Raw genomic sequence first — 19643 nt, 5'->3', positions numbered from 1 at the left:
TAGATTTACTTCAACAAATATTTATTAGCACTGTGCTGGATGTTAAGGTTGCATGGGAGCTGTTGTAATCACATACATTTTCTCAACTTTATACTTTCTTCCAATTTGGCCCTGATTTTGATTTTTGCTCTAACTGGGGGAAGGAATTTCCTCTACCAATAAAACTATGTCTGGGCAAAAAAAAAGGCAGAAAAAAGTATTACTGGCTTAATTTTTGTGATATTTGGTGCTTGCCATATTCAGTATCAACTCTTTTCTTAGCCCAAGCCTGACTATATCACACTCTTACTCCACCGCCACATTAAGTGAACGCTACTGGCTCCCTATTACTGTGAGAATCTAATATAAAATATACTGTTTGGATTTTAAACCCTTCATACACTGGCCCCTCCCTACCTTTCCAGACTTTTTTTTTTTGTGGGGCAATGAGGGTTAAGTGACTTGCTCAGGGTCACACAGCTAGTAAGTGTCAAGTGCGTGAGGTCAAATTTGAACTCAGGTCCTCCTGAATCCCGGGCCGGTGCTTTATCTACTCTGCCCCCTAGCTGCCCCCCTTTCCAGACTTCTTATACTTTACTACCCTCCACTTACTACATGATCCAGTGACACTGACTTCCTTGCTGTTCCTGCCAATGATAAGGTACAATATTTTGCACATTTGATGAGTTTCTTTGGGAACTTTATGATAATATTAAGGATTTCAAAGATATTGTCCTAAATTTGTACTGTTGGGGGCAGAGCCAAGATGGCAGAGGAAAGGCAGTGACTTCCCTGACCTCTCCCCAAGGCCCCTCTAAATTTGTACTGTTTATATAACATATAATATAAAACCATAATGCAGAAAAAGAAAAAAAAAAGCATTTCCCAACTCTCAGAATTTCCACTGGCTCTCCCCTTGTCTGAAATTTTCATTCTCTCTTCTACAAGAAGCCTTTCCCAGTCCTCTTGTTTGTATAAGGTTGTCAGCATATTGTCTCCCCCATTAGATCTGAGCTCCTTGAGAACATGAGACTGTTGGTTTTTGGTTTTTGTTGTTTATTTTTCTCTTTGTACTCTTGGTGCTTAACACAGTGCCTGGCACATAGTAGCAACTTAATGCTTGTTGACTTTATGTGAAAGAAAAATTTTATGATATGTAGGTGTGACACTTTTGAATAAACTCTAGCCCTTTTGCTTCTTTCATTTCTTGACCTTAAGCCACATTTCCTACCATTTTCAGGGAACCATACTTCCTTATGCACCCCCCTTTACAATTAATACATTGAGTACTAAGCTATACATTGATTAAATTTGGAGGATTTTGTTATATTCTCCATAAAACTTCTCTACTACTTTCTCAGAAATATATGCTAGCAGAAGAACTGCTATTATCTTCATGGTTGTCTCTCTGTTTATACTCATCCTGAGTGCTGCCAGTTTAGATTACAAAGTGTCCCATGAAATGATATCCTTGTGCCTTTGGGAGGATGCTGAAATGAACTCTCTTCTGATGCTTTTATGAACCTCTTTTAGGAGAAGCTGTGAGCCTTCATTCTATTCAGCTTGAGCTATCTTATGTCTTCTGAGTAGATTTTTTTTTCTAAAAATATTGATAAGGATGTGGTTTGGTTTTCTAAGCACTGAATTAACTTCTTGGTCATGAGACAAACTTTACATATTAAAAAGAACCAATGCTAAGACAAAAGTTCTTAACTTGGGGTCCACAAACTCCTAAGGTCCCTGAAGATATATTTCAGATCTGTGAATTTGTTTCTAAAAAATATTGATAGCTGCATTTCAATATAATTGGTTTCCTTTGTAGTACTATGTATTTTATTGTATGTATTTAAAAACATTATTGTGAGAAGGGCTTCATAGACTTTCAGAAAGAATCCATGACTCAAAAAAGGGTTAAGAACTGCTGGTTTAAAAATTATATGTCTTAGTCCTCTTGGCCCCCTTTCTGCCACTGTGTTACCATCACTGCAGAAAAGGGGTGTGTGTATGATATACCAAGCTGAGTGCTGTTTTATATTATTATCTGTTTCAAGGGTCACCGCAGCCAAAATGTCCATCATTTTCGTTGGCAGTACTTTTTTGTTTTTGGTGGGGCAATGAGGGTTGACTTGCCCAGGGTCACACAGCTAGTAAGTGTCAAGTGTCTGAGGCCAGATTTGAACTCAGGTCCTCCTGAATCCAGGGCCGGTGCCGCCTAGCTGCCCATTGGCAATACTTTTTAAGTTAGCTATGTTGGTCCTTGATCAATAAACATAGTCTTTTGCCAAGACCTTATTTTAAAACTTTCCAGTCAGTGTTCAAATGGAAGTCTCTAAGAACCCCGGATACTCCTTTATGCCAAGATGAGGCTCTGGGAAAGGATTCTGGTGTCATTGTGGCTACTCAGTTATTTTTGTTTTTTCACTGAACTGGTGATTTCATTAGTCTTGGTAGCTACTGGTGAGGGACTTCCTCTACCAAAACATCTGCATTTTTCCTAGCTGATCTTAGAATCTTTGAAACTTTCTTGGGGTACTAAGAGGTTAAGTGGCTTGCTCAGACTCACACAAAATATCCAGACTCTGATCCCTATCCACTACATAAAGTAGCCTGGAAAACCGACTGAAAATACATGGTCACAGGCACTGTACTTAAAGAGCAATGGATATACCACCTGGATTTGTGGAGAACATCACATCATGCTTTTTTGTGACATGTAGGCAATACAAATAATAACAAATGGGTGTAATAGAAAGCATAAATAGGAATATGAGAAGACACTATAGGATATACACAGTAAATCAATCAATACTCATTTGAGGACTTTGTTCTATACTCTCAGCCCTGATGGAGACTGATGAGCTGTACTTTGAGTCAATCTGAGAATCCCACTAAAGCACATTAGCTGTGACACTCTGAATTGAAGGAAAGCAGAAAATGTTGATCTCACAATGTGGGCCATATTGTTTCCTTAAGTGAACTCTCAGGATTGGGAAAATAATACCAGTACTCCCTCGACCACTTGTACACACCCCACTAAACACACATGCCCCCTTGGTAGCTAATTTCACACTGTATTCAGAGAGTTAGCTCCTATTTGGGGGCATAAGTAGGCTTATCTGTAGCCTTAATCAACAAATATATACCATCTCCACTATCTAATGCAATTTCTTAGAAAAGCAAGTCCTGGACACACACACACACAGACACACACACAGAGCTGGGGGATCACTTTTGAAACCTCAGTTCAACCTCCAGTTATTTTGAAGTAAAAGAGACAAACCAGATTTACAACCGAGGTGGCTAAACCTCAAAAAGAGGATATGTCCAGGTTATGTAAAAGACATTATTTGAGCTCCTACATTTAAAATCATAAGATGATAAATTCTTGGTGAAATTTTGTTACTGCATGAAATATTTAAAGATACTCTCATGCACTTTTGAGCTATTCTTTGTAGGATAAAGTATGAATGTTTTTTTTTTCTTTTCAAAACCTCAGTGCCTCCTAGTCCTAGCTCTACCACTGATAGGCTATGAGGCCTTCTGGAAGTCATAGCATCTGTCTGATTGTTTCCTCCTCTGTAAAATGTGGGGGTTGAAACAAGTAGGTTCGATTCGATTAAATTCAATTAATGTTTATTAAGCACCTACTATGTGCTAGGCACTATGCTAACTGCTAGGGATACAAAAAGCAAACAAATATGTACCAAGCATGCTCTTTCTCTCTCAATGCACATATATAATGTATATTATATATAATGCATATAAAAGCATATGTGTGTGTAAATATATACATACACACACACACACATATATATGATATAGGGGCTGAGGAAGTCCTATTGAAAGTCTAAACTTCCTTCCAACTCTAACATTCTGTAATTTCTTATTACTTCTAAATCACTATTTTTACAATCCATGTACTGAATTTGACATTATGAAGAAATTAGGATGGGGGGGGAAAGCATTCTGATTAGGCTGTAATACCACAGAAATCAACTGTGTTGACAGATCACAAAATTATCATAATGATAATTCACACACACACACATATATAAAATCTTAATGTTTCCTTATATAGCTAAGGAAACAGAAATTCAGAGATTTTAAAGTGCCTTCCCCAGCATCACCCAATTACTCAATGTCAAAACTGGAATCTAGGTCCCCAGACTTTCTGTTCAGTGCACTGTACCACACAGCATCACAATGACCTCTTGTCCCTTTTTCTTTAGGAAAAACAAACAAACAAGCACAGCTCATCTTTGTTTATTTACTTATATTTTTGTACTTACAATAAGTCTTACTTAGGGTTATAGGATAATGATTTAGATTGGAAAGGAGGCTGAGAGATCACTTAGTTCAGCTCTGATATTTCATGGCTAGCTAAGTCAAGATCCAGAGGGTTGAAATAATTTACACGAGCTCATAAAGGCAGTTAAGTAACAGAGCTGAGATTCGAATCTGGGTCTTTGGGCTTCAAATCTAGGGCTTTCTCCCTCTTTACAATTTGAATAATTAAATGGATTTAACTTAATTAAATTCTACAAATGAAAAGTGTTTACTACATGGAAAGTACTGTGGGCTGAGGATACAGATGTTAAAAATGCCACAGTTAGGGCAGCTAGGTGGCACAGTAGATAGAGCACCGGCCCTGGATTCAGGAGGACATGAGTTCAAATCTGGTCTCAGACACTTAACACTTACTAGCTGTGTGATCCTGGGCAAGTCACTTAACCCCAACTGCCTCATCCCCCCCCCCAAAAAAAAAGCCACAGTTTCTGCCTTCCATCTAAGGAGCCATGCAACCAGTCTGAAGGACATTACAAACAAGTGGATTGTGGAAGCCATCTAAAGCCAAAGAGATGGATTTAATCATCTTGGCAGGATATTTTGGGCTCTACAATTTCAGAATTATAGAATCTTTTTTTTTTTTTGGCAGGGCCATGGGGGTTAAGTGACTTGCCCAGGGTCACACAGCTAGTAAGTGTCTGAGGCCAGATTTGAACTCAGGTCCTCCTGAATGCAGGACCGGTGCTTTATCCACTGTGCCACCTAGCTGCCCCCAGAATCATAGAATCTTAGATCCAGAAAGGACTGCATACAAAGTCTAGCTGAACTTCATTTTGGAGGGAAAATGAGGTCCAATAAAGGGAAGAGATTGGTTCAGTGTCACATAGCTATGGCAAGGTTAGACTTAGCCCCCATCTCCTGATTCTGGTCCAGCTATCTTTCCACTACCAGGGGTTCTTTAACTGATGTTGGGGCATCTTTGGATAGATTTAGAGGATCCATGAACTTGAATGGGAAAATTAGTGCTTCTTTATTTTTTTTCTAACCTTTGATTTCCTTTGTAAGTCTATGTATTTTATATTATACATTTTACAGTGTCATTCTGAGAAGGGGGTCCACAGGGTTCACCAGATTACCAGAGTTTCATGACACAAAAAAGGGTAAGAACCCCAGTCTACACCATTTTTTATGAGAGTCTTTCCCAGACTTTAAGACAAGTGCAAAAATGTAGCTTACACACAGGGAAAATGATTTGCAACAGTATAAAGATGGATAATTAAATATCTGTTTAGATGTTGGGCATAATGCAGATGTAGAAGTTACATTAGTTTGGAAAATAATGTGATATCTTTTAAATTTGTGTTTTTTTAAAAAGTAAATTAGAGAAGTAAAGCGCAAACCATTCCAGCATCTTTGCCAAAAAAAGAGCACAAACAAACCCAAATGGGGTCATGAAGACTTGTATATGACTAAAAAATGATTGAACGACAACAACAACAACAAAAAAAGAAAGGCAATATTTACTTTAAAATTAGAATTGAAATGAAATTTCAGGCAATACTTGTCCTGTAAATAGCTCCAATTAAAAATGAACTGGACAGACTCAGACAAGCCAAGGTCCCTTTCCTGTACAATGCCAAAGAAAGTGCAACACTCAAAAAGTTCTCAGTTTCATTTCCTGTTCGTCAAATGAAAAGGAATCATCTGTGCCTTCACAAAGGGAGGCAGAAGCTGAGATTTCCAGTGAGATAGCATAGCCATGATTAATGTCTTTACCACTGGGACTATAAAATATTCAAGGCCAAAAGTTTTGTGTGCATGCAACAGTTTGCATACTGCTGTGGAAAAAACTGGGCAGATGCACAATAAATATCCTAATGAGATGGAGATGTAGAATGCATTAGCTGAAAGGCTTAAGGCTTCTTTGGTAAAGACCTCTCATGCAAATGTCAGTCACATTTCATGCTCTCAGTGCCCTGGACTCATCACCACCCCATACCCACTATCATCACCACTGAGCACCATTTCTCTTCCCTGAGAGGTTACACTGTCTGTTCCCATTGCCTATCACGTCCTCCCTCCTAGAATCCCTGGCCTCGGTAAAGATTCAGCTCACATCTTCCTAGATGAAGTCTTTCCTTGCCCTTCTAACTGATACTTCCCTCTCTCCCCATGCTATTTTGTATGAATTTTATGTATATTCTGTATAGATTTATATGTTAACTCCACCATTGGAATGGCATCTCCTTGAAGGAAGGCCAGTTTGACTTTAAATTCTGTATAGTACCTGACCCACAATTAGTGCTTGATAAATGCTTGCTGATTTATCGATGGATTTAGTCACTATACAAACCCAAACTTCTCATCACAGCTCCTTAATACTGGTATGACTGTGTTGGGGGGAGGAAAACTAGGATTAAAAACACAGCATGGGGAGCAGCTAGGTGGCACAGTGGATAAAGCATTGGCCCTGGATTCTGGAGTACCTGAGTTCAAATCCGGCCTCAGACACTTGACACTTACTAGCTGTGTGACCTTGGGCAAGTCACTAAACCCCTATTGCCCTGCAAAAAAAGAAAAAAACAAACAAACAAAAAAACACAGCAAGGCCTCTCTGGCCTAGATGACTCCCTCATGTAGCTTCCGGCAGCTCAGCTGGAGCTGCAGAGTCCAAATTCTGGGGTTTTCAAACCCCTGCCAGTCCCTCACACACACCAGAAGACTTCTCATTCACTGCTATTCTCTCTCTTCTCTCTATCTCACTCTTTATTGCTAGTGGTCCCTGTACTTATTCGATCATTTGTATCTCTGTCTATGCTCCTTCCTTGACTGTACCCAAGGGCTAGCTTCTTCCATCATGCTTTTAACATCAATATCAAGGATACCTTTAAAAGCAGCCTCAAGAATACAACCTTTTCTTAAATAGATTTAGGACATAAATGGCCATTCCAAATAGCTGTGGGGTCCCTACTGCCTCAGGCATCAAGTTCTAACCCTTTTTTCTGGTTTTCTCAGTCTCTAAGAAATAGGATTTAGTCAAAAGACCTGGTTGGAGCTGGAGTTCTTCTATTTAAAAAAAAAAAACAGCTACAAAAACAATAAAGTTGTATATGTTGTTCAGTCATGCCCAACTCTGTAACTCCATGGCTGAAAGCACACCAGGTCCTTCTTTTCTCCACTATTTCCTAAGTCTTCCAAATTCATGTTAGTTGTTTTCATGATACTATCCATCCTTCACATCCTCTGTCATCCTCTTTTCCTTTTGCCTTCAATCTTGTGTATAGTGTTTTGCAATTAACAAAAGACTTTACAAGTATTTCATCTGATTTCTTCAAAAAATTCCCAATATAGCCCTCTTCTCACACACCAAGAGAGCAGTCTCTTATAACAAAGAATAAAAGAAAGAGAGAAAAGCATTTTGGTAAAACTAACAAACACATAGTTTAAGTGATGGGCCCCACTTCTTCAAAGAAGGGAGGGAGGTACATTCTCATATCTCTTCTTTGTAGTCAAGCTTGATTATTATAATTACACTGGATACAGTTACAGTTTAGGTACCATTGGTAGTGTTCTTTCAACTCATTGTGTATTTTATTTTCCTGGTTCTGTTTATTTCATTTAGCATCAGTTCATATGTCTTCCCAAGCCTCCCCATTTTCTCCATATTCTTACAGTGCAATAGTATTCCATCACATTCAAGTGCCACATCTTATTTGATTTTCACAGCAACAAAAATTGTCATCATCTTCATTTTAAATGAGTAACTAAAGCCTGGAGAGGTGATTCCCAGGACTTGAACCCTGGTCTTCTGACTCTAAATCCAATCTTTCTACTACACTGTAGTGTAGCTCTCACTCACTATATGACATAAATTACCTTACTTTCGTAAGTCAGTTTCCTCATCTGAAAAATCAGGGTAGATAATCCTTACCTCACAGGCTTACTGGGAGAGTCAGATGAGGATTATCTATATAAAATACCATAGAAAAGACTGCTATTACATTATACTAGACTCAAAGAGATGGTTTTGGTCACAATACAACATGAAGATATATCATTGGGTGAATGATGAAATCTTAAACCAGAAAAACAAACAAACCTCAGACTCAGAAATTAGAGAGACAACTAAATAAATGTGGAGTGGTAACATGGTAGGTAATGCAAATAGTACCAAGGACTTGAACTCAGGAAGATCTGGGTTTGAATTCCAGCTCAGCTGCTTTTAACGGTGTGACAGTGGGCAAGTCCATTTAATTTCTTGAAGCCCCATTTTTTCATTTGCAGATTGAGCAAGATAAATATGTTATTATTATTAGTATTATTATTATTATTATTAGTGAAATTTTCATTATAAATGGAGTTTCCTAAACCCAAACTCCTTTCCTACAACCCTTCAACCCAAGGAAAAGGACAAAGTGAATTGTAGGACAAACTCAAGGATGGGTGGGAGGGAACAAAGAGCCCTTTTGAAGAAAAAGTCCTCACTCCTTTATTTGCCTATTACTAATCAGACAAAGGAAACTGGAAAAGACCCAATAGGAGGTCAAAAAGTCAGAAGTTTTAAACTGTGCTCCTGGAAGAAGGTTTCAGAACAAAAAAGAGTAGGAAAAAACCTGGTATTTTATCATTTCAAACAAACACAGTGCTTTTAAGATAAGCCAGTAAAATCCACTGGTAGATTATTGGTATCCATGCATATAGCTGGGTTTCTGGCATTCATAGGAACTCTCTACTGTATACCTATTCGGGTTGTGTTCTCTAGTTGACTGCTTAACATAAATAAAGCGTTACAGAAATGTGACTGTCAACATGAAACTGTCACAATGAAAAAGCAGGCAAAGCATGTTTTTTATTGCTACCAATGAAATCATACCACCGCATGTTTAGGAAATCACAGTCCATTATCAATTTCAGAAATCTAATTAGCTTTCTTTAGTATCCTTTTCTGGAAGTCAGATTTGGGAATATACACTTCCCATAGGGTTAACCAAGTTAAATGCCTTGAACACTAATTCTGCTTTAAGCATCCTTTTCTCCTCCCCTCCAGCCCATCCACTAAGAAATTCACAAAGCAACTAATGTTAAGATGGATGTTTGAACAGACTTCCAAATGGAATTATTTCAACCCCTTCCTTAGATGTGAAAGAAGCTAGAAAGTTTCATAGTCTGGGTGTGGACATATAAAGTAAAAAATGCTAATAACTTGGCTAAATAATATCAGTAGTACCTTATTTAAGTTTCTTCATCTACTTTATATCCAACAAATTGCCCAAGATGATGGATAGGGAAAGAAAGGAATAATAATACATTGTTTATAGGTCCAAACATCCTGGGAAGCAATCTGGAGTTATGTTAAGAAAGTAATTGAAATGATCATAACCCTTTTAGAACTCCCACTGCTTGGAATATACTTAAAGGGAGGTCAAGGTCCAAATATACATAGAAGACATTCAAAGAAGCACTTTTTTAAAGCAAGAAAATGCAAGCAACATAGATGATCATAAATTGGGGAATTAGTAAACAAATTGTAGTATCTGAATATCATGGAATGCTACAATGTAGTAAGAAATTATGTATACAAAGCATTTAGAAAAGTATGAGTAGATTTATGTGAACTGATGCAAAAAGAAGTAAGCAGAACCAGGAAAACAACATAAACAATATAAATGGAAAGCCCTGAAAAAACAAAATTGAATCCTGTATAATTATAGTGGCCAGCAAGGGCCTAGAAGAAGAGGTAAGAAAATATAACTCTCTTCTTCTTTTGAAGAGGTAGGGGACTATGAATATGGATCAACATATGTGCTGTCAGATTCAGTTGATGTGTTGGTTAGTTTTGCTCAATTTCTTTTTTCTCTCTTTCTTTTTTTACTCTTTGTAATAAGGCATGGCTCTCTGGGTAGGGAAAAGGGGACAGGTTTGAAAATAAAGGTGATATAAGAACAAAAGTTATAAATTAAAAATTTTTTTTGATGGGGCAATGAGGGTTAAGTGACTTGCCCAGGGTCACACAGCTAGTAAATGTCAAGTGTCTGAGGCAGGATTTGAACTCAGGTCCTCCTGAATCCAGGGCCAGTGCTTTATCCACTGCACACCTAGCTACCCCCTCAATTAAAATTTAAAAACAATTCTGTTGTCACCACCCAAAAAATTTGAAAATAGTTTTTACATTATGAAAATATATGATTGCCAATATAATATAATATTCATATGGATTAAAAAGGGTTCAGTTTCTACAGAGTTGAAGGATGCTATTCTTAAAAGAATCTCTTTAAAATAGGATGTGTTGAGTCATATTAACTCAGTTTAAAACTGGAAGTTCATAAACTATTTGAGCTTTTTTAGATTAGCAGGATGTCACTTTGAAAATGAGTACTAGAGAGTTCTTCACTGTTATCTTCTAGTCCTCAAACAGGTTAGTCTGACTTTTCCAAACAGCTTAGACAACTCTCCAGAGTCATTGGGAAAAAGCTAAGTTTTATTTTTTGAAGCTATAGAAAATGCCTTTCATTATGCGAACTAAAACTTTTTATATAGTAAATATTGTGGTGATTAACCTTTCCAGTTTGTATTCTTTATTCTGAAATGTTAATGAACACCCCAAAACAAATATTTCCATATAAACTCTCCTACTTGTCTGTTTCTTTCTGAACTATCTTCTTGTATTTTGAAAAATGATTCAATTATCCTCCTTTCTTTCCTTCCAGTCTTTGATAGCAGACTAATTCTCCTTTCTCTAAACAAGGAACTTGCCTGTGACTCATATCAGGGGCCCTATTGACTGGATATCTGATGATGGGTAGACAATTTATGAAGTGTCTTGAGAAATATTCGATAGGCACTGTTCATACACATACACACACACACACACACACACACAAATCAGAACCCAGAAAATGATGCCTTTTGTGATGCAGTATATTTCTTTACCTTAGGGTAATATTACTTCTTCTTCTTCTTTTTTTGGGGGGGTATTTATTTATTTATCTATTATCTATTTGTTTTTATCTACTTATCTATGTATGTATATCTATCCATTTATTTATTTTGGTGAGGCAATTGGGGTTAAGTGACTTGCCCAGGGTCACACAGCTAGTAAGTGTTAAGTGTCTGAGTCTGGATTTGAACTCAGGTCCTCCTGACTCCAGGGCCGGTGCTCTATCCACTGCACCACCTAGCTGCTACTTCTAATGTTATCTGACTACAGGCAGCTGACACATTTTAGTATTGGATTGGCAAACAGAACCACAGTTTCCTTTTGCAATATACATATATACTGTCCCTTTATAGTAATGACAATAATAGGCACTGTGGGTCATGGAAACCAATCATTACTCTATAATCATCCTAGTTAGATAGTCATGCAGCTTCCAAGTATTCATCAGGCTCTTACTATATGCCAGGAACTGGGTTAACATACAAAGATAGGGGGAAAAATCCTCTCATCCCTTTCCTCAAGAAGCTTACCATTTGTAAATAATCAGGTGTATATGCACACATATACATATGTGCCTATATATACATGCTAGTAGATATCTATATCAATATGTATATATATATGTACATGTATATATGTGAATATACACATATGGATAGATATACATCTGCTTGTATATATCTATATGAAATGGAAGACAATTTCAGAGAGGAAGGTATTAGCCCCTGGGGGGGTCTTGGAACAGTCCTTTGGCTAAATTAAGCCCCATGGCATAGATTTATGCTGGAAATACATTCTTTAAAAATCACAGTACAATATCCTCAATGTGCATACATTAATTTGGCATATAGCATTTAATGTATTTATGTATTTATGGTTTATATGTTGCTTGTTTCCCTAAGGTCTTAAATGATTAGATTCACATTTGTTCATAAAATAAATCATAGCAAGGGAATATGACTTACCTATATAAGTGGAACATTGTACATTGTTCACTGAAGAGTGAAGAGGCAAGGGATTTATCTCCCTCCTAATCCCTTCCTCCTTCCATCAAACCATTTCAATGACTCACAGAGGTGTGCAAATTTCTGTACTTCCTTGTCCAGTAAAAAATACAAATAAAATTCAAAACACCATTGAAATGATTAAGTGTGCTAAAGAAACAACCACCATTTCTCTTGGTCTGGACTTGTGGTTTAATTGGTGTACAGAATGTCCAATGAGGAAACTCCTTGTTCCTATACATATACATACATACATACATACACACACACACACACACACACACACACACACACACACATATATATATCAGCAGCTGCTCTGCAATTTGGGGTCTTAGAGAGATGCCTGTTGTAGTGAGAAGTTAAATGATTCTGTCTAGGGTCACATGACTTTCATCCTGATTCTGAGGCAATCCTCTATCCACTATGCAACATTTCCTTTCAAAAAAAGAAGGAAAGAAAGAGAAAAAAGGAAGAGAGAAAGGAAATAAAGAAAAAAGAGAACAAAAAGGAAATCTGAACCGATGCAAGTCACTAAGTCAACAAAATCATGCCCTTATAATGTCTAGTAACATTCCTGAAAGAAGACAAAGGATCCTATATTCATAGCTAAGTATTCAATAAATGAGGTAACTAGGTGGCAGAGTAGATAGACTGGTAGATCTGGCATCACCCTGGGAAAGTTACTTAACCTCTGTCTGCCTCAGTTTCTTTATCTGTAAAATAGGAATGAGAGCACTTACCTTTCAAGGTGGTTGTTAGGATAAAAGGAGATAATATCTGTAAAGTGCTTCACAAACTTTAAAGTGCTATATAAATGCTAGTTATTTTTATTTAATTGTAAGGAAGCTTAGAGAACATTGAGTTTAACACTCTTATTTTACAGATGAGGAAATTGGGGCCAGGGAGGGAAATGTCTTGCCTCAAGGTCAGACAAGTAGTATTTATCAGAGCTAGGATTTGAACATGTCCTTTCACTTCCCAATTCAGCAATCTTTTCACTCTGTAAAAATGGTATAACCATATTTACATCTAACAAAATGCCTGGAAAGTAGAATAATTGATACTGAGGCTGTTTGAACATTTGGCTATGTGAGAATATTTTAATGTAAAGAACTTATTCTTTTCAAAATTATGTGAAGCTTTCTTTCATTGTAAATATTTTAATTTAAACTTGGATAACATTTTATGCAAAAATTGCTTGGGAAAATATGCACTGATGAAGATTGGCTGAAACAAAGTAAAAGTCAGGGAGCACATCTCTAAAGTAGGAATGAAAATCATTGGGAAGATGTGGTTCAATATCCAGAAAGATGTAAACCACATAATATTTATGGAACAAGAAACACAGTTTTTCAGAATCTCTCTAATCCAGAAAGCAAGCTCATGCTTTCTTCCTGCAGCTACTATTGTGTTGTGTTAACACAGTGATGTCTCTTGCTTTTATGGTTCCAATTTAGACCCATCCCTCATCATCAACTGAGCAGGACAGTGTATTTTTACCCATTGATGCTATACAAGTGCAGGGGAAATTTAGGCTTGCCAAGTAGCAGAGCTGTCATAAAAACCTAGTGAAGTAATTTCTATATGCCCTGATTTGTGTATTCTATTTTAATGTGTCTTTTTTCTTTTAAGTGAGGCAATTGGGGGGGGTGGGGGATTAGCAGTGACTTGCCCAGGGTCACATAGCTAGTAAGTGTTAAGTGTCCTGAGGCCAAATTTGAACTCAGGTACTCCTGACTCCAGGGCCCGGTGCTCTATCCACTGTGCACCTAGCTGCCCCCTTTAATGTGTCTTTGAAAAGTTAAAAATCATGAAAATAAGTTGTGGTGTTCTTTAAAAAAGAAGTCATATCAGAGGCCAGAGTATAATAAAACAGAAACATCTGTATGAAATACCACACCTTTTAAAGACATATATATATATATATATTTTGATCAGAAGAGAGGGTTGTGCTAAGTTGAGCAACATAGAGGGTTGGCTGCCAGGAAGTTTATTTCCTTGTGATTAGAGGAAAACCTCCCAAGGAGGATTCATACTCCTTGTGTGCACATAGAAGCTGGTTTAAACTCTTTTCTGAATTTGCCAAGCTGCCTGCAGGCAGAAGGCAGTTTGCCATGGTAAAAAGATACAGAGAGGGAAGGAGTAGTTAGATTGGGGAAAATGATTAGAGATCTTAAGAAATCACCATGATACCCTCTCTCTAAAAAATTGTAAGTAGGCAGTCAAAGGATTTTTCTTTAAAGGAAAGGTTGCAGAAAACTCTACTTGAGCCTAGGCAAATAAACCAACAGTAGATTAAGGGCTGATTTTTAACAAGGGTTAATAGAGGACTATCAGATTGCACTCACATGTGTGTATGCCTTTTTCTAAACTATAAAATTTTTAAAGAATTTTTTCATAGTAATAGTAACCACTTACATTAGTTTAAGTTGATATCTTGCTATTTTAATAGTTTATTTTTATAGGAAAAGTGAAACTTAATGTAATTGTACACTGTAATCTGAAGCTGACAGGCAACATGGAACAGCAGGTAGAGAATTGGCCTCAGAGTCAGGGAGACAGAAGTTCAACTCATCCCCGTGATCCACACTCGTTGTGTAATCCTGGTCAAGTCACTTAGCTGCTAGGTGCTGCTATATTACTCTCTAAGATACACATCGCAGAGAAGGTATTAGTAGAGGACATTCCTTATCAGAAGAACTCTATGCGGGGCAGCTAGTGGCGCAGGTGGATAGAGCACCGGCCCTGGAGTCAGGAGTACCTGGGTTCAAATCCGCCTCAGACACTTAACACTTACTAGCTGTGTGACCCTGGGCAAGTCACTTAACCCAATTGCCTCACTAAAAAAAAAAAAAAAAAAAAAAAAAAAAAAAGAACTCTATGCTTATAGAATTCTATGTCCTGTTCACATATTCGCAAATTTGTGTGACATCCTTGTGCAGGGGCCATGCTAATCTTCTCCATATTGTCCCATTTAGTATATCACTGCAGAAGCCATCATCTAGGTCCAATTTAAAAAAAAACAAAACAAAAACACCTGAGAGTTGGATAAAAATACCTACGTGAAGTCTAGTCATTTGGACTATGGGGCTGTGACCCAGCTACTTGTTTAAAAAAATTATCTGAATTGTAGAAATAGCAATCCAAAAGGAAAAAAATTATCAACTTTACATATGCAACTGTAACTTTGCAATTAATATTGCTCATCATATCAAACATATAAATTATTTTTACTTTATTTCATCTGAACTAATGTGCTATTCATTGTATAGAACTCATAATAAGATTCAGTATGCTAACTGTAAAATGGTTAAAAGACATGATTACTATGCTATTGGTCAAAATAATCAGCAAAGTCTAGTTATAATATTCCTCACAGCATTGGAGGAGCCTCAACATCATGTAATAGGGTTTCATTATTGTGGCTACTTTTAGAGGTGACAGTCTTCTGAGTTCTTTATGCTGCTTGAATAATTACAAGAAAGCAGCATAATAGAGAGAACATTAGATACTGACTCCAAGAATCTGGTTGACTCTTGGGCCCAGGCCTTAGCCAAGTTACTTTTCCCTGGGCCTCATTTTCTCTTCTGTAAAATGGGTGTGGAGATGAGATCAATTAGATTATCTCCAAGGTCCTCTCTCTTCTAGCTCTAAATCCTTCAATGGGGTTGAAGTTCTCTACTGTTCCTTCCTTCCTTCCCCCTCCCTCCCTCCCTTCCGTTCCTTCTTTCTTCATTCCAGAAAAGGAGAAGTCTTAGTGAGATAGATTGAGGGAATTTAGTATGATAGTGTGATGAATTGTAATTGGAGAGCCAAGAGGAGATGGGATAAAAGGGAAACTGAACTGAGTTACTATTCCCCTATCTCTGTGGGGAAGGAGATAATTCTTTAGTAACTATATCATATGTAGACTTTTCCTCTGGAAAATGACTTCAGGGAGAAGTTCATAGTATGTAGATAATGAGTTTCAATACTCTTTACCATTAGCCATTTTTTGGGTTTCTTCCTTTTTTTCTTTTGCTCTTATAGGGAGTATTTGCCTTCTCACTCTGAATCACAGGAAGCAGTTACCAGTAATTGTTGGCTCTATTTCTTCCCCCTTCCGTTGAAAAAGTCATCAAAAAAAGGCCATGGGTAATTTTGTATAACTTGACCCACCTGGCCAGAGGAAGATGGAAGGATATACTGGAAAATGAAAAGAGAGCAAGATTGTCTTTTAAATACTTAGTGGCAGGGACTGAAGCAAGTATTGAAAGAAGGGATGAGATAAATGACAATGCACTCACCATGAGCTGATGCAGAGTGGAAGAACTGCAGTTGAGTGGACCAAGAAGGAACATTTATATAAGCACTGACAAGACTCTTTGTGGGGAGAGTAATGCCGTGAGTGTAGGTGTAAGAAAGAAGGTTTAAACAGATTGTAGACAAAATACTCTGGAGATATGAAAGAGCTATGAACACTGTCAGCTTGAAGTTTTCTGAAGTTTTAAGAACCAAGAGAGTACGTAGGGGAACACTGAAGCAGAGTTGAATACAGGAGTAACTGTGAAAATGATCCAGTATTTCTGCCTTAAGCAGAAGTCAGTGGCATAAATGTGAAGGACCTCACACTGAGATTCGGACAAGAACAAGGACCAAGAATATAAAATACCAATGGAAGAGAATTCTTGACCAAAAAAACAAACAAAGACAAAAACAAAACAAAAAACAACAGAAAAACACACCAATAGAGCACCTACATGAAAAAATTGATCCTGGCTTCCCTCTTGGGGCTCCAGAAAGGATAATAATATAAGTCATGGTGTATTACATAACTCTGCTGAGATAGGTGGCTTATTGAAGAGGAAGTGTTTCTTACTTACTTTTTAAAAAATAAAACATTTTTATTTCGTTCTGAATTCCAATTTTTATCCCTCTTTCCCTCCCTCCCCACCCCCTCTCTGAGATGGCAAACAATCAGATATAGGGTTATACATGTATTATTATGTAAAACATTATAATATATTCATTTTGTACAAGAAAACTTGATTAAAGAAGAAAAAAAATGAAAGAAAGTGAAAATGACATGCTTCAGTCTATTCCATTAATTCCGTTCTTTCTTTGGAGGGTGGATAGTATGCTTCATTAATAATCCTTTGGGATTGTCTTGGATCATTATATTGTTAGAACAGTTAAGTCACTCACAATTCTTCATCAAACAATATTGTTGTCCCTGTGCACAATGTTCTCTTGGTTCTGCTCACTTCACTATACATCATTTCATACATGTCTTTAACCAGGCCTTTTTTTTTTTTTTGGCACAGAGCAGTGAGGGGTTAAGTGACTTGCCCAGGTCACACAGCTAGTAGTGGCTGAGGCAGGATTTGAACTCAGGTCCTCCTGACTCCAGGGGGCTGGTGCTTTATCCACTGTGCTATCTAGCTGCCCTTTCCAGGCCTTTCTGAGTCATCCTGCTTGTCATTTTCTTATAGCACAATATATTCCATCATCATATACCACAGTGTTTCTGGACCTTCTATGGCCCTCGTGCACAAGTAGTTTATTGGATAAATAAAACTATATTATCTTTTGAAGACTTATGAACATAAGTGACAGTGTCATGGCTCCTCTGGGAGTGGGGGAGCTCCAGATGCAGAAATTCACACCTCATGGGAACAGAGGAGCAGAGAAGGGGAAAGCTGCCTAAAGTACAACCATGGTCCTTCCTAACAGAAGGGAAACCTTAACAAGGGTGATTCTGAGCCCTCTCCCTTTCCCTCTCTGTCCGGCTGACTGTTCTGTCTGTCTGTTTGTCTCTCACACACACTCATAGCATTAGTCTCTGTCTTCTTTCTTCATAGACATTGTGATTTTAGCTTAATCATCCTGAGCAAGGAGGTGCTATAGTGTAAGGACCGATTGTGGTAGGAGGAGGCAGTGGTCTCACAGTAGATAACATGTTGGCATTGGAGTCAGGACAGCCTGGTTACAAATCTGGCACTTGTTACCTGTGTAATTATGGAAGGTCACTTTACTGATCCTATGTCTTAGATTACTGCTCTGTAAAATGGAGATAAGGTGGACTTTTTGTATCTACCATTTGGGGGCTGCTGTGATACTTCAGGGAGATTATGCCTATTGAAGTGGTTCACAAACTTTAAAGCAGTCTCATGAAATTAGTTATTTTGCTACAGTGTTGCAGCCTCTCTGTAATAGTTTTCATCTTTATTAATATATTTATAACAATCTGCATGTTATTAGATGAACCGGTTATAACTTTTACTCTAGATGCTGCAAATCCAGAATGAAATGTTAGGTTTGATGGTTACTTGTTGGAAAAGTAGGGAGGTCAAATGAGCTAAGGAACAGCAGGGTATCAATCATGAGAAGATGGATGTACAGTGAAAGACAAAGGGCTGGGGATTGTCCACTGGCAGAATGGAGGTTATTTAGAGAGGACTATAGTCTGGGATATGAATTTCCAGCCGACAGGAGGCTAGAAGAAAATCTAGAGAGAGCAAGCACTACTTCTTCTGTGAAGCCTTCCCTAATTACTCCTCCTCAAAGTAATCATTTACTTCTCTGAATTCTTATAGCACTAATTATATTCTGAACCAAACCATTATCTCATTACCTTCCCCTGAGCAAATTATTATGGGCAGCCACATGGCACAGTGGATAGACAGCTAGGCCTTGAAATCTGGAAGAGTCCTCTTCATGAGTTAGAATATTACTGTAGAAACTTATTCACTGTGTGACCCTGGGCAAGTCACTTAACCCTGACTGCCTCATTTCCTCATCTGTAAAATGAGCCGATGAAGGATAATGCACACCACTCCGGTAACCTTGCCAAGAAAACCCCAGATGGGATTACGAAGAGATGGACACAACGAAAATCACTGAACAACAAAACAATTGTTAAAAGAAGGCACTGTCTCATGCTTGTCACTACAGGACCAAACACAGAAGCATATCATAAATTCTCAACAAACCTTTATTGATTGACACTGTGGCTACCAAAAAAACCTGCTGTTAAAAAGGACTTTTGAAGACAAACATAAACGTTATTTTCATTTGCAAACTATGAAACCTAAATACCCAAACACGTGCATGTTATTGTCATTCATGTTGCCTCTGTCCCTCAGACAGCCACACTTAAGTGTAACTTGTGTGGGTTTGGAGCTTGACCATTTTGTTCCAGAAATATGGACAAAGATGGGAAAGTTCTTTATGGTGATGTTCCTTGTTTAATTATATGTGGTAGAAACCAAGAAATGTTTTCAGTAGCAACAGCAGATACAAATTACCAATTAGAGTTCTAAAGATAGAGAAAGAACTCACAGTATATTATGGGCAATGTTGTCTTCTCTATATACAAGTGGTAAATGTGGAAAGGTTCTGGATTTTCTTACCAACACAGTATTTGAATAGTGCTTGTAAAATATACAGGAGGC

The 19643-nt window shown here is 37.6% G+C and overlaps 1 protein-coding gene and 1 non-coding gene across 2 annotated transcripts in view; both read right to left on the bottom strand.

Moving 5' to 3' along the window:
• ADGRV1 (adhesion G protein-coupled receptor V1) overlaps window positions 1-19643 on the bottom strand; it is a 786537-nt gene that overhangs the window by 213554 nt on the left and 553340 nt on the right.
• On the bottom strand, window positions 15108-15209 carry LOC122737712. Its single transcript, XR_006354510.1, has one exon. It is a non-coding gene; the product is annotated as a U6 spliceosomal RNA (small nuclear RNA).

This window comes from Dromiciops gliroides, chromosome 1, assembly GCF_019393635.1.
Source record: "Dromiciops gliroides isolate mDroGli1 chromosome 1, mDroGli1.pri, whole genome shotgun sequence".
In the NCBI taxonomy this organism is placed as follows: domain Eukaryota; kingdom Metazoa; phylum Chordata; class Mammalia; order Microbiotheria; family Microbiotheriidae; genus Dromiciops; species Dromiciops gliroides.
This window is presented reverse-complemented; position numbering and strand designations above follow the sequence as displayed.